Raw genomic sequence first — 9,808 nt, forward strand, 5'->3', positions numbered from 1 at the left:
ATGTTATTAGCGTTAATGAGAAATTATGCGTTGGACATGGGGAGAGAAAGAAGTTTTAATGTGTAGAGTAATTGACAAATATAATCCCATGAATAAAATGATTTATTAGCTAACTTTTTAATTATACAATTCTAGGGACTAAATGTGCCACATTATAAACAATTGAAGGACTATGTTTGTTCAAATCAATTTACAGGGGCCAAATTTCCAAATGTAAAACAATTCAGGGGCCAAAAGTGCCGTTTTCCCTTTATTTTAATAACAAATATAATCAACCTCTCATATATTATCTTACATTCATATACTTTGAATTACCAATTTAAATAAACAAATTCTTCATTCAATTACATATGCATAAACATCTCCTATATAATCTTATATTGATATTCTTTGAAGTACTTATTTAAAAATAAACATTCGGCATTATCCTATCCGCGCAACGCGCGTGAAAAACTAGTTAATTCCTATATAAAGCCATTTAATCCATTGTCTTGAAATTAACCTACATCTATATTGTAATTTATATATATGTTGATAAGAATAAATGAAAAATCTCTGGTTATTATTGGGTCTCTATTATATTATGCACTACAAGAAAAATCGCGATTCGCGACGGAAACAGTCAAATTGTCGCGAAACAGGTTTTGCGACGGAATCACGACGGAATCCATTCTGTTGCTTATTGGTTCGTCGTATCTTCGTTTGCAACGGAAAAAAAAATCGGTCGCGAAATATGGCGACGGAAAAATTCCGTCGTGAATTAGCGACAAGAACTTTTTTCCATTGCAATTTGGCAACGGAAAATAATTTTGTCACTTATTCAGCCTCTACATTTTACTTTTATCTTCAATATACTGTGTTCCTAAACAACTCACCCGTTATGAGCTAATTGGTCAACGAGCCTCACATTCTAACATGTTATTAACATGCTCAACCCTAGTGAACGATAATTTTATAAGTTTTCTATGCCTTGTTATTTCCGGTTGCCTCAAATTGCATATGTATATGTTCTGTGAATTTATACACATGATGATATGATTATATTTTCTGAGATTCTGCCTACTGTTTGTTATTATCTATATGCATTGGTAGTTTCATGTTCATATTATGTTTACTTTCTGAGATATACTGTATATTGTTTATTGTCATTCCTCAGTTTATTCTATGTTTTTTCCTTTCTGCTCAACATAACTATGTTTCCTATTCTTTTTCACAAAAAAAAAATAGATTTTATTTTCAATACTAGAAATTTTTATTCTCGGGATATCGGTTTCTCTGAACACATATTCAACTGAAGTTTTTACGAGAACCATTTTTTTTATATATATATATAATCAAAACAAAAAAAATAAGCGTTTTTTTTTATGTATATACGTTTTTTATCAAAAAAAAAAAACACAAAATATATATCAAACCTATCGTTTTTTTTTTCTCCTTCTTCTTTCTTCCTTCACCATCCCCGCCCCCCTCCCCCCTCCTGGCTTCTTCCTACGTCGGCGGCTCAGCCTAGCGGCAGCAACAACGGCTGATGGTGATCCCCCCGTCCTACAGTGATAGTAGGCGCTTCAGTGGCGACCGACGGTGGCTTGCGTACCTACGGTGTTCGGGGGTAATGGCGTTTGGCAGATCCGGCGGCAATGGCAGATGAAGGCTCGCGTGAATAGCTTTCCATAACGTCACATTTTTTAACGGAAGGGCTTTAATAAAAGATATATATTAACATACATATCTCAAAAATGGCAAATTATACCCTACACCACGGTGCACATAGCAATGTGCACCACGTAGGATGTATTTATGTTTATATTCTGTGTATTCCAGACAATCATTCTGTGTATTCTAGGCAACCGTTCTGTGTATTCAAGGCAACCGTTCTGTGTATTCATGTTAGTAACACATGTTGTGATGTGTTTGTGCATTCGAATGTTTAGGAGGATGAATTCTGTGTATTTTGTGTCAATATTCTGTGTATTCATGTTATTAACACAAGTTGTGATGTGTTTGTGCATTCGAATGTTAGGAGGATGAATTCTGTGTATTTTGTGTCAATATTCTGTGTATTCTGGGCAAACATTCTGTGTATTCTAGGCAAACAGTCTGTGTATTCTAGGCAAACGTTATGTGTATTCTAGATAATGATTATGTGTATTATAGATAATGAATTTCGTGGAGTCATTCGCGTCCGCGTCCGCGTCCACTAACATCAAAACGACGTCGTTTACGTTCGTGGTGCACATTGCTATGCGCACCGTGGTGCAGGGTATAACGATTGCTCAAAAATAATAAAGGATTAAAAAGAAGGAAATATTATAGCCCAGTTTAATTTTATGGGCCATCTTCACTATTTTTAGCATAGGCTCATTCCTTAAAAGAAAATAAATAAAAATGCCTATTCTAATTTTAGTATGTTTGGGCCTTTATTTATTTAAATGAAAGAGTTAATTCCACTTTTGGTCCTAGACTTATTAGGGGTTTGCCAGATTTGTCCTCCATAATTAAAATGGTCAGATTCTAGCCACGCTTTTTGGTCGTTGGACACTTTTAGTCCTCCGTGACTTGTGCCGTCTGTTGACTGTCAATTGGAAGGGCTTTTCTGTCATTTTATGTTGTCTTCTTCTAATTCTGTGAGAGACGAGCCATTGGCGCTGAAGGCAACCGCTCTCCCAAAGCAAGCATACCAGCGAGTACACCAGTAACAATTGATGCAACCGCAGCACAAGTGGACACTACAATTGCTCTCCCATGCTTCAAACCGCGTGTCTGATACACAAACCCAGGAGCGCTACATCATATGTTGATAGAGATACAAAGGGGTACCAGCAATTTCGAAAAGCCTTGCTCCAAAAATAAAAACCCAATTTTCGATATAACAGATGACATCCCAAACAAAATGCCAGACTCCAAGCCGTAAATTATTTCCTCAATCACTTCGTATTGTACCAACTCTTGTTCTCTTCGCTGGCGTCTATAGATACGAAGCCAACCATTAAGGAGTACAAACAAGAATGCAACAGCAATTCCTCCATTTTAGTGGTTGTTTTGCGCGAAAACACGAACAGAGTTGAACAAAGTTTACGGAGATCTAATTCACTGTGAATAGAGTCCAACCAATAATTTCACACCTTTGAATTTGAAACCAGTTTCCCTTCAGAGTTCATGGAGATCTAATTCACGGTCAACAGAGTCCAACCAATAATTTCACACCTTTGAATTTGAAACCAATTTCCCTTCACTCCCCTGTTTGCGTGTCTTTAAGGCAACCCATAGGAAATCTTTTGTACGAAGCATTAGTTAGCGTGAGTTTCACCAAGTTCCTCGCGGCTTTCCCGGAGGTTTTTGAAGTTTCTCTCAGCGATCTAATGGACCATACAATGGGGAAGATGATGGCGCAGCAGCAAACGATGTCGATGATTAAGAATACTTGGTTCCAGGTGACCCAATCTTTGATTCATGAAGGGACCGGTTTCGCCGATCACGACGGAAGTTTGTTCTCGGCGGCGCGGTTCCGGTGACCTTCACAAAATGGTTGTCTTCGGCGGCGCAGAGGAGATTTAGGGCTTTCATCATCAGGAGAAGCGCCATTAATAGATGGATCCGGTGCACCGATCGATTGGCGCAGCAGATCTGCGTCCAGAAGCCGATGAATTCGAAATAGATGAGGGAGAAGAGGAAGTAGAGAGCGGGGGTGGGGTGAGGCCGTCGGAGAGGTAATCCTTGGTACGACCTTTCCGGTCGAGATTATAATGCTCGGTGCGGACGTCCATGGAGACCTTCGATTTTGGCGCACAATTCGCAAAGAAAAGGGAGTTGTAGCTGAAAACAACATAAAAAGACCAAAAAGCCCTTCTAATTCACGGTCCACAAACGGTACAAGTCACGGAGGACTAGAAGTGTCCAACTATCAAAAAGCGTGGCTAGAATCTGACCATTTTTATTATGGAGGACTAAAATTGGAATATGCCTAATAAGTCTAGGACCAAAAGTGGAATTAACTCTAAATGAAATAGGCTACACACTATTGGTCCACACAGTTGCGCGAATCATACTATCAAATAATGTACATTTAGTACACAAATAATGTACTTTTAGTATATTAAAAATATACATTATATTCAGGGAAAGTACATTATTTGAGTATTGAAAGTATATTATTTTGTATAACGTATACTCAGTACACGAATAATGTACTTTTAATATATTAAAAATGTACTTTTTGTTATGATACACACAGCACTATGTGGACCATGGTCCACACAATAATTTGCCCACACTATTTCCTTGGTCCTCATATGAGTATTGATTTTTCTTGTAGAAATATGGTTGCTATCGATGGGAACAATTTCCTCACCTGGGCTCTCGATGTTGAGATCTATCTCACATCCACCGAACTACAAGACACTATATTGTTTCAAGGATATTCGGTTGAACGGTTTGCACATCGAAACAAAAACAAAAAACAGCTCCTAATTAATATCTTGTTATGACCTAAATAGTCAATGGGAGGAAACAGGAAATCGAAGAACTTCCTTCCTTTTCATCAGGCATGTATTATTCGTATATTAGACCTCAAATCTCTTGCGTTACACTCGCAGTAAAACTTAAGGACACACATTCTTTCAGCTTATGGCATGACCGCTTGGGTCAACCTGGGCAAACTATGATAGACCCGATACTTTCAAATTCAACTGGACACAACCTCCTTAGGACGAATATTCTTTCTCCAAAAGATTGCACTTGTGTTCCTTATGTAAAGGGTAAACTCATTATTCATCCTCGCGTCCTAAGATTGGTTGTGAGTCACTCGTTTTCCTACAAAGGTTACATGGCGACATTTGTGGACCAATACACCCTTCTTCTAGGCTATTTCGACATTTTATGGTCCTTATTGATGCTTTCACCCAATGGACACATGTGTGCCTACTGTCCACTCGAATATGGCATTCGCAAAATTCAAGAGCCAAATCATTAAATTGAATGCAAATTCCGGAATAACAACAGATTTAGTGACGGATTCATTCCGTTGCTAATTTGACGACAGAATAGAGACGGTTTAGTGACGAATTTACTTATTTTTAAAAAATTGAAGGTTAGCGACGGGATTTTATGACGAAAAAATTGAAGTAGCTCGTCTTGCATTGCATTGATCCAACACTCATCTCTTAAAGCCTCACTCACATTTTTCGGTTCAATCAATGAAATGTAACATGAGTATCATAACATTTCACGATAGCTTTTCTTTTCTTTGTCTTTAGTGCGGATTCCAGAACTTACTTCTCTGATCACATTTTCTATTGGATGATTTTTCTGAACCCTAGTTAACGGTCCTTTAGAACATTCAACTTGTTCTTGTACGTTTTCTTCTCGATTCGCAGAGGTATTTGTGGTACATGTCGGCTCTTCATCATCTTTCTTCTGTGGTGTTGAGATTGCATCATCAACTGTCACATTCACTGATTCCATGATAGTATTTGTCCTTTTGTTGAATACTCGATATGCCTTGCTGTTTGTGGAGTATCTAAGAAATACACCTTCATCGCTTTTGACCTTGAATTTTCCTTTTGAATCCCTATCATTCAGAATATAACAAACATTTCCGAATATGTGAAAATATTTTAGATTTGGTGTCCTGCCTTTCCATATCTCGTAAGAAGTCTTCTTAGTGTTTGTTCTTAAGAAAACTCTGTTAGTAATGTGACACGCAGTGTTCATGGCCTCTGCCCAAAATCGTTGAGATGATTGTTTTGCAACGAACATAACTCTACCCATTTCTTGTAAAGTTATGTTTTTCCTTTCCACTACCCCAATCCGTTGTGGAGTTTTAGGAGCAGAGAACTCATGCAAAATTCCTTGTGCATCACAAAAATTACTGAAATCAACATTTTCAAATTCAAGCTCATGATCACTTTTAATCCAAACAATGTGTCCTATCGAGCTATCTTTTTCTGTTTGTAGTCTTAGGCACAGTTTGACGAAAACACTAAAGGTGTCAGATTTTTCTCTAAAAAAGTCAATCCAAGTAAACCTAGAAAAATCATCTACACAAACAAACACATACTTCTTTCCTCCAAAACTCTCAACTTGAGTAGGTTCTTTTAGATCCATGTGAAGAAGTTCAAGAACTTTTGTAGTGGGTATGTGTACTAACCTTTTGTGATGAACTCTTGTTTGCTTACCACGTTGACACGGTCCACAGACGTGTAAATCACTGTTGAAGTTTAACTTAGGTACACCTCTCACAGCTTCAGAACTCATGAGATTGTGCATGTCTTGATAGTTCAAATGTCCAAGCTTGTAGTGCTAAATCTCACTTTCCTCTGTCACAAAACTATTGTTGCACACAGTTGCAGATTTGATCATGTAGCAATTATCTGAGGTTCTAACACCTTCCATGACTACAACAATGACCAATGGTACGGTTTATACGAAATAAATCACGCTCATGTATAGTAAGTCTAAACCATACAATAGAATCTAAGTAAATCACATTTATTTTTATTTTATATTTTATCGTTTAGTATTTTACTATGATATATTTGAATGATTACAAAAAATTGTAGGATTTCCTCCCAAAAAAAAATAAAAAATAAATTGTAGGATACAATCAGAAAGTGTGAAATAAAATTTATTATCCTAGCTGAAGTGGTCGGGAGCGGGGGGTTTGCTTGAATGCTCGATTGATTTTGATTTTTGACATGGAAAATGATGCACATGTGGTGAGTAAATTCTTTCAAAATTTCTTATGTCGGAAAGAGACATGTGTCTGTGTGCTTTGAAAATTGCCCAATAATTGGGTGAATAAATCAAGAAAGATAAATTTCGCATAAAATATTTTCAACTTTTTATTTGGATCAACTCTGTCTCGTTAATCGTCACAAGACATATGAGAATAAGGGGTGTTTAATCATCACTTAATAGCTAATTATGTTAGCCGAGAGTTAATTGTATTAATTATTTTGACTAGTTGAAAGTATTAACGATTCATAGAGAAGTGTTTAATAAATTATATAGTTGTTTACTATTAACTTAGTAGACAAAAAATGACTCATTGGTTACTCTGGCAATGTTGATTGGCGGGTTAATTTACCCTATTGATTAGTCCAATTAGTTTAGTTTAACATTTAGCAAGGCTAGTTAACAGGACTATTAATCTTGCTGATTAGTTATGCAAGCTTAGGTTAACTTCAAGAATTAAATGAAAACAACGAGTTTTTGTGAGAGATGTTAGAGATAATGGTTATATTAGTCTTTTAAGATTGTAAACCTAATTAATCTGCTTAAAAAGTTTTTCTCTCCCAGCGCGTCTAGGGTTTCTTCTTCTTCTCAAGTTCATCTAGGGTTTTTCTTCCAGTTTTCTTGGTTTTTTCCGATCGTTATCATCGGTTCTGTGCTAGTGTGTTCACCGAGGCGTCTGCATGGCTTCAGGCAGTGGCACGGTGGAGAGGTTGACGGAACGCTGGGTAGACATGGTCTTGGAGGACGAAGATGTCGACTTCGAACCGGTTGGTGAGGGTGTCAGAGTGGTTGCCGAGCAACAGTCGTGGGTGGTGGTGGGGCGCTTTCTGACAGAAAAGCTTGTGAAAGTCGAGTTTATGCGTCAGGTGATGGCTTCGGTGTGGCGCCCAGTGAAGGGGGTTCAGATTTCAGAACTTTCTCCAAACCTGTTCATGTTCGTCTTCTATCATTATTCGGACGTGCAGTATGTGCTGGAGAAAGGGCCGTGGTCGTTTGAAAACAACACTTTGGTGTGCCGACAAGTCCCTGACGGTGTGCTCCCGGCGGAGGTCGTTCTGGATTCGGTTGACATGTGGGTACAAGTTCATGAGTTGCCGGTGGGTTACACATCTGAGGTTGCGCTGGAACAAGTGGGCAATTTTCTTGGAGCTTTTATCCGATGTGATGATAGATTCACGGGGTCTCCATGGCGCAATTTCTACCGCATCCGTGTATCGATACCGGTCGCTAGGCCGATCAAGCGACGTATGAGGCTTGTAAAACGTGATAAGTCGGCTTGTTGGGTGTCATTCAAGTATGAGAGGCTTCATTCCTTCTGCTTTTACTGTGGTATGTTAGGCCATTCTTATAAATTCTGTTTAAAGGCTACGGAATCGGTGCTACCGGTAGCTGAGTACCCTTATGGGATTGGGTTGAGGGCAGGGGCTGGTCGGGGTGGCCCTAGGCCGGTTGGTGAACCATGGCTAATCCCAATTACCGGGCTAGTGGAGTCTACGGTGGAGGTCGACGACGTTAGGGTTCCAGGCGCGGCTTCACGTGGTCGGGAGCTTGTACTGGCTACAGTTCATGTCGACGGGCCAGCTGTTGTGGCGATGTCCAAACGCCGTCGCGAAACCTCAGGTGGCAGTCGTGGAGGCAGTACGAACGGTGATGTTGCAATGCATGATGTGTCAAAAAACTTGTCCAAGGCGGGTTCTGGTTCCAGACCCGCCCATCATCATGAGTACCGTTAGCTGGAACTGTCGTGGCTTGGGCAATCCACGAACAGTTCGAGAGGTTCTGAGCCTGGTGGCTCGCAAGAAGCCTGATTTTCTTTTTTTGATGGAGACCAAGGTGGGTCGTGTTCATGCCGAGAGAATACGAGTCAAGCTTGGGTACGAGGGTTTGTTTTACGTTGAAAGTACTGGTTTAAGCGGAGGTCTAGCTTTGTTCTGGAGAAAGAATTGGTCGGTGAGTTTGTTAAGCTTTTCTAAAAATCATATCGATGTGGAGGTGCGTATGGAGGCCGGGTCACTGTGGCGGATGACATGTTACTATGGTTACCCCGAGCGTAGCAGAAGGAGGGAAGCGTGGGACTTCCTTCGGACTTTGGCTGGTAGATCTTCGTTGCCATGGGTGGTTATTGGGGACTTCAATGACCTCCTATATCAGCATGAGAAGAGGGGTGGCAATCCACACCCAGATGGTCTCCTTCGCGGTTTTGGGGAGGCTGTAGATGATTGTCACCTGACTCAATTACCTTTGAGGGGGTACCAGTTCACTTGGGAAAGAGGTAAGGGGTCGGAGGAATGGATGGAGGATAAGCTTGATAAGGTCCTTGCATCTGCTGAATGGCGTGATCAGCAGAGTGGGGCGGTTGTAGAGAACGTTTTAACCCGATCTTCTGATCACTCAGCTCTCTATCTCAACATCCTGGGTCAGGGGCTGCAGAGTGGTAGAGTTCGTAAGGGTTTTAAGTTTGAGATGGCATGGTTGCTGGATGAGGGGTGCAGGGAGGTGGTGGAGACTGCTTGGCAGGAGGGTAGGCCGAATGGCTTGCTCGGTTGTATGCAGTTCTGTGGGGAGCGGCTTCAGAGGTGGGGTGGTGACCACTTTCACAAGTTTGGGGAGCAGATCAGGAACCTCCGGAAGGTGCAGTTAGGTTTGCGAGGCTCGCGGGACCCGGCCTCCTTGGCCGAATTCCGGCGTGTTGAGGAGCAGTTGGCACGCCTTGAGGCCCAAGAAGATGTTTTTTGGAGGCAGCGGGCAAAGCAGCATTGGTTGAAGGGGGCTGATGCAAATACTAAGTTCTATCACAGGTATGCTTCTGCCCGTAGAAAAAAGAATCATTTATCTAAGCTTAAAAATGGAGTTGGGGAGTGGGTTGAGGGGGATTCTATGAAATCTATTGTGCTTGACTACTTTGAGAATATTTTTCATTCTACTGGTTCCACCATGGTGGAATCTTTTTTCTCCTCTGTACCCTCACGTGTGTCACAAAAACAGAACGACCTATTGTTGTGCCCGTTTCAATTCTATGAAGTCAAGTCGGCCCTGTTTGATATGTTCCCTGATAAGGCACCGGGCCCTAATGGGA

Source organism: Ipomoea triloba, chromosome 4 (genome assembly GCF_003576645.1).
Source record: "Ipomoea triloba cultivar NCNSP0323 chromosome 4, ASM357664v1".
NCBI lineage: Eukaryota > Viridiplantae > Streptophyta > Magnoliopsida > Solanales > Convolvulaceae > Ipomoea > Ipomoea triloba.